We start from the raw sequence: 7,227 nt of genomic DNA on the forward strand, positions 1-7,227 counted from the left end.
TAGCCGCATGTATATAGGGCATGTATCCCTGGCTTGTGGAAAAAGGAGAGCCCCCCATCTAGAGCACAGTGGTTCACCAGAATTGCAGAAACCTCACAATGGCAATGTAAGATCAAGATGGGAGGTATCGGACGACATGGGCACCCTACCTGAAGTACAGGGAAGAGTTAAGAAAAGAAAGATAGGGTCAATTGGGGGAGTGGGAGAAGGAGGAAGCAGGGGTGTGAGGAGGGGGGAATCTAATTTTTCCCATCCTCCTCTTCCTTTTTTCTCCTTCTGGGAGAGAGGGAGGGGGGTAGTACTGAGAGAAGAGGTGGAAGTTAAAGAAGGAAAAGAGCATTTATATTGAACTAATGAATAGTTAAGGAGATCGGAAAATACAAGATGGTGATATATAGGTTGATATAATTAGATGGTATAAGAGTGTAAAAAATTGTAATGTAAAACTTGTAAAAAATAAAGAATTTATAAAAAAAAGAAAGGGTTACCAACTTACCATAAAAACAGGGCTCTCGGCCAATACTTTCAGCTTTGTTCTAAAATGCTTGGCAGGATATCAATATTTCACTGTGCTGAGACTCGTGATCTGTTAACTTATATGATTTAGCCACTCATAAACTCTACATATAAACTACTGACTTGCCCTGCATTCATATTTGTTTTGTCCTGTTAAAAATGGAGACAGGGTGGGTTCGCGTTACTGGGGAGATTGTTGGGTAACAAACCAGAAACAGGTGAGGAAGCCAGGAAGAGGATGGCGAGCTACAAGGCTGGTGTTTCTTAAAGGGAACAATTTAGAAGATACTTGGAGAAGGCAGGAGTGCTCGACACTCTTACTAAAATATTGGTAGAGCTGTATGAAGAACCAGAGAAGCCCAACAATGCACTAGATTTTTAAAGCAGCACTTAAGCCTCGTACACACGACCGAGTTTCTCGGCAAAACCAGCAAGAAACTTGCTGTTTTTTTTTTTTTTGCCGAGGAAACCGGTCGTGTGTACACTTTTCGACGAGGAAACTGTCGAGAATCTCGTCGAGCCAAAAAGAGAGCATGTCTTCTTTTTCCACGACGGCAATGGAGAAAATTGGCTCACCGAGATCCTCGACAGCCTGAGGTCCCGTACACACCAGCGGATCTGTCCGATGAAAACGGTCTGCGGACCGTTTTCATCGGACATGTCCGCTGCCGGATTTTGGTCTGATGGCTGTACACACCATCAGACCAAAATCCCCGCGGAAAACAACGACGATGACGCGGTGACGTGCGCGACCCTGGAAGGTCAATGCTTCTACGCATGCGTCGAATCACTTCAACGCATGCGAGGGATGGCGGCCGATCGGACATGTCCGGTTAGTCTGTACAGACGACTGAACATGTCCGACGGACAGGTTTCCAGCATACAGGTTTCTTAGCATGCTAAGAAATTTTTGTCCGCTGGAAAACGGTCGGCTGGACAAATGTCCGCTGGAAACCTGTCCGGTCGGCCGTACACACGACCGAACTTGTCTGCTGAAACTGGTCCGCGGACAAGTATCAGCGGACAGATCCGGTCATGTGTACAAGGCCTAACAAGGAACTTGACGAGGAAAACTATGTGTTTTGCCCGTCCAGTTCCTCGGTCGTGTGTACGAGGCTTCATATTGAAGAACTGGAGGGTTTAACCACTTGCTTACTGGGCACTTAAACCACCTTCGTTCCCGGAGCAATTTTCAGCTTTCAGCACTCTCACACTTTGAATGTTAATTACTCAGTCATACAACATTGTATCCAAATGAATTTTTTGTCCTTTTTTTCATACAAACAGAGCTTTCTTTTGGTGGTATTTGATCACCTCTGGACTTTTTATTTTTTGCGCTATAAATGAAAAAAGGCGGAAAATTTTGAAAAAAAATGAATTTTTCTTAGTTTATGCGATAAAATTTAGCAAAATATTAATTTTTCTTCATAAATTTTGGCCACAATTTATACTGCTACATGTCTTTGGTAAAAATAACCCAAATTAGTGGATATTATTTGCTCTTTGTGAAAGTTAGAGAGTCTACAAGCTATGGTGCAAATCATAAAAAAAATATCACACCTGTTGTACCGGTGCCTATCTCATTTCTTGGGGCCCTGAACACGCCAGGAAAGTACAAATACCCCCCAAATGACCCCTTTTTAGAAAGTAGACATTCCAAGGTATTTAGTAAGATGCATGATGAGGTTTTTGATGTTGTAATTTTTTCCCACAATTCTTTGCAAAATTAATATTTTTTTTATTTTTTTTTTCCCCCTCACAAAATTGTCATTGTAATAGGTTATTTCTCTCACATGGCATGTGTATACCACAAATGACACCCAAAAATACATTCTGCTACTCCTCCTGAGTATGGCGATACCACATGTGTGGGACTTTTTCACAGCCTGACCACATACAGAGCCCCAATATGCAGGGAGCACCATCAGGTGTTCTAGGAGCATAAATTACACATCTAACTTGTTGACTACCTATTACACTTTTGAAGGCCCTGGAGCACCTGGACAATGGAAATGCCCACAAAGTGACCCCATTTTGGAAAGCTAACACCCCAACGTATAATCTATGAGGCATAATGAGTCTTTTGAACGATTCATTTTTTTCCAAACGTTTCTGGAAAATGTGGAAAAAAAATGAAAACGCAATTTTTTTATGCAAAGTTGTCCATTTATAAGATATTGCCAACACATAGCCTATACATAGCAAAAATTACACCCCAAAATACATTCTGCTACTCCTCCTGAGTATGGCGATACCACATGTGTGGGACTTTTTCACAGCCTGACCACATACAGAGCCCCAATATGCAGGGAGCACCATCAGGTGTTCTAGGAGCATAAATTACACATCTAACATGTTGACTACCTATTACACTTTTGAAGGCCCTGGAGCACCTGGACAATGGAAATGCCCACAAAGTGACCCCATTTTGGAAAGCTAACACCCCAACGTATAATCTATGAGGCATAATGAGTCTTTTGAACGATTCATTTTTTTCCAAACGTTTCTGGAAAATGTGGAAAAAAAATGAAAACGCAATTTTTTTATGCAAAGTTGTCCATTTATAAGATATTGCCAACACATAGCCTATACATAGCAAAAATTACACCCCAAAATACATTCTGCTACTCCTCCTGAGTATGGCGATACCACATGTGTGGGACTTTTTCACAGCCTGACCACATACAGAGCCCCAATATGCAGGGAGCACCATCAGGTGTTCTAGGAGCATAAATTACACATCTAACATGTTGACTACCTATTACACTTTTGAAGGCCCTGGAGCACCTGGACAATGGAAATGCCCACAAAGTGACCCCATTTTGGAAAGCTAACACCCCAACGTATAATCTATGAGGCATAATGAGTCTTTTGAACGATTCATTTTTTTCCAAACGTTTTTGGAAAATGTGGGAAAAAAATGAAAACGCATTTTTTTTACGCAAAGTTGTCCATTTATAAAATATTGCCAACACATAGCCTGTACATAGCAAAAATTACACCCCAAAATACATTCTGCTACTCCTCCTGAGTATGGCGATACCACATGTGTGGGACTTTTTCACAGCCTGGCCACATACAGAGCCCCAATATGCAGGGAGCACCATCAGGTGTTCTAGGAGCATAAATTACACATCTAACTTGTTGACTACCTATTACACTTTTGAAGGCCCTAGAGCACCTGGACAATGGAAATGCCCACAAAGTGACCCCATTTTGGAAAGCTAACACCCCAACGTATAATCTATGAGGCATAATGAGTCTTTTGAACGATTCATTTTTTTCCAAACGTTTCTGGAAAATGTGGAAAAAAAATGAAAACGCAATTTTTTTATGCAAAGTTGTCCATTTATAAGATATTGCCAACACATAGCCTATACATAGCAAAAATTACACCCCAAAATACATTCTGCTACTCCTCCTGAGTATGGCGATACCACATGTGTGGGACTTTTTCACAGCCTGACCACATACAGAGCCCCAATATGCAGGGAGCACCATCAGGTGTTCTAGGAGCATAAATTACACATCTAACATGTTGACTACCTATTACAATTTTGAAGGCCCTGGAGCACCTGGACAATGGAAATGCCCACAAAGTGACCCCATTTTGGAAAGCTAACACCCCAACGTATAATCTATGAGGCATAATGAGTCTTTTGAACGATTCATTTTTTTCCAAACGTTTCTGGAAAATGTGGAAAAAAAATGAAAACGCAATTTTTTTATGCAAAGTTGTCCATTTATAAGATATTGCCAACACATAGCCTATACATAGCAAAAATTACACCCCAAAATACATTCTGCTACTCCTCCTGAGTATGGCGATACCACATGTGTGGGACTTTTTCACAGCCTGACCACATACAGAGCCCCAATATGCAGGGAGCACCATCAGATGTTCTAGGAGCATAAATTACACATCTAACATGTTGACTACCTATTACACTTTTGAAGGCCCTGGAGCACCTGGACAATGGAAATGCCCACAAAGTGACCCCATTTTGGAAAGCTAACACCCCAACGTATAATCTATGAGGCATAATGAGTCTTTTGAACGATTCATTTTTTTCCAAACGTTTTTGGAAAATGTGGAAAAAAAATGAAAACGCAATTTTTTTATGCAAAGTTGTCCATTTATAAGATATTGCCAACACATAGCCTGTACATAGCAAAAATTACACCCCAAAATACATTCTGCTGCTCCTCCTGAGTATGGCGATACCACATGTGTGGGACTTTTTCACAGCCTGACCACATACAGAGGCCCAACATGCAAGGAAGACCAACCGGTGTTCTAGGGACACATAGCATACACATGACAAGAATTACACCCCAAAATACATTATGCTAAGCAAAGGGTAAACAAAAAATGTACCTGTGGTTTTAGTAGCGCAGTTGTCCACGGGACGATAGCACTGGTCCAGGCAGCAGGCAGGGACTTGGTCAGCAAAAGAAAATGCAATTGTCCAGGCAACAGGCATGATGGCATAGGTCCTACAGGCAGCAGGCAGAAGTAGGGCCTCGTTCAGGACAGAATGGGGACAGGGGTAGAGGCTTCTCCCACCCAAATCTCTTTGAAGCCTCCGGGCAACCAGACCCTAATCTAGAATGAGAAAACAAAAACAATAGTTTTCTTCATCCAGAAAAACAATTCTGGAGCCCCTCACATGTGAGACCCCTGTGCTTTGAATCCCACTAGTCCACTGGCAGGGTAAAAGATCAGTCCAAGAGGCAGGCAAAAAGAATGGTCAAACGGTCCAGGGTCAGTTCCAGATCAGGCAGAGGTATAAACAGAATCGGTAGGCATAAGCGTGGTCAAATAACAGTCCAGGGTCAGTTCCATATCAGGCAGAGGTATAAACAGAATCGGTAGGCATAAGCGTGGTCAAATAACAGTCCAGGGTCAGTTCCATATCAGGCAGAGGTATAAACAAAATCGGTAGGCAGAATCGTGGTCAAATAACAAGCCAGGGTCAAATACAGAGCAAGCAGAGGCATAAGGGATGTAAAGGTAAATGGCAGGAAGTGACTAATAATTTAGTAAGGAATGATAATGGCGGAAACAGCCGTCTATGCAGAGGCCTGGTTGGGAAGGGCATTGGGCACAATAAAAACGGGTGTCTCTTCTCACTCCATCTTTGGAGCACACCCGGCATTTTTTTGGGGAATTTCGGCCTGTTGGTCCGGGAGGGATTTTATCTGGGAAGTGGCGCTCGTAGAGTCGGCTTACCACATCGGATCGAATGGTTGCTGGTGGGTTGCTGGTGTATAAAAGGGCAGTGGTGATTTCCTCCTGGAAGTAAAGCTAGGATTTGGGTCTTGGAGTGGATTTTCGATATAATACGTAGGTGTTGTATATGGCCAAATTGAATAAGTAAATTGAAACTTTTTTATACCACTGGTATGATCGTCTTGTGGAAAGGTAGGGCTCGATCATTTGATCATTGAAATCGACACCCCCCATGAACTTATTGTATTCGTGGATACATTTAGGTTTCTGGATTTGCCCATTCCTCCTTCTGATGGTAACGCATGTATTGTTGTGGATGGTAGAAAGCACGTACACATCCCTTTTGTCCCTCCATTTCACGGCCAGAACTTCCTCATTGCGTGCACTCGCCGTCTCCCCTTTTCTTAGCTTCTTGGTGACGAGGCTTTGAGGAAAGCCCTTCCGGTTCGACCGTACGGTGCCGCATGCGGGTGTCTTCTTTCTATACAGGTTTCGGAAAAGGGGCAAACTTGTGTAGAAATTGTCCACATACAAGTGGTAGCCTTTCTCCATGAGCGGGTTTAGGAGTTGCCAAACAATTTTCCCGCTGGTTCCTATGTAGTCTGGGCAATTAGGGGGGTGTAGCTGGCTGTCCTTTCCTTCATATATGTTGAAGGCATAGGTATATCCGGTGGCACGGTCACATAATTTGTAGAGCTTCACTCCATAGCGGGCCCTTTTGGAGGGCATAAATTGCTTTATGCCGAGCCTGCCAGAAAATTTTACAAGGGACTCGTCAACACAGATGTTTTGGTCCGGGGTAAACAACTGGGGGAAAATTTGGGAAAAATAATCTAGTAGTGGCCGAATCTTATAAAGTTTGTCAAAATTTGGGTCATCTCGGGGAGGGCACTGGGTATTGTCACTATAGTGTAGGAATCGCATGATCATTTGATATCTGGACCTGGGCATTTTTGAGGAAAAGACGGGCATGTGGTATATGGGGCGTTTTGACCAATATGAACGTACTTCGTTTTTGTGGTTTAGTCCCATACAGAATACGAGGCCCAAAAAATTTTTAAACTCTTCCACTGTAAGGGGTCTCCATTGGAAGGGACGGGCATAATAGGATGTGGGGTGACTGGAAATAAATTGTTGGGCATAGAGATTGGACTGGGAAACAATTGAGGAAAGCAAGTCCTCAGTAAAAATTAAATTGAAAAAATCTATTGGGGCAAAATTTTCTGTGTCCACTTGGACTCCTGGCTGGGCAGTGAAAGGGGGAATGTTGGCTTCTCCTGAATTAGGAGGAAGCCACAAGGGGTACTGAAGGGAATAGGGAAGGCTGGCATGGGACCTACTGGTACGTGACCTTGCTTGACGAGGTGTTGCGGTTCTGGTGGATGGCACAGCGGTGCTGGTGGATGGCACAGCAGTGCTGGTGGATGGCACAGCAGTGCTGGTGGATGGCACAGCAGTGCTGGTGGATGGCACAGCAG

The sequence above is a fragment of the Rana temporaria genome, chromosome 10 (genome assembly GCF_905171775.1).
Source record: "Rana temporaria chromosome 10, aRanTem1.1, whole genome shotgun sequence".
NCBI classification, from domain to species: domain Eukaryota; kingdom Metazoa; phylum Chordata; class Amphibia; order Anura; family Ranidae; genus Rana; species Rana temporaria.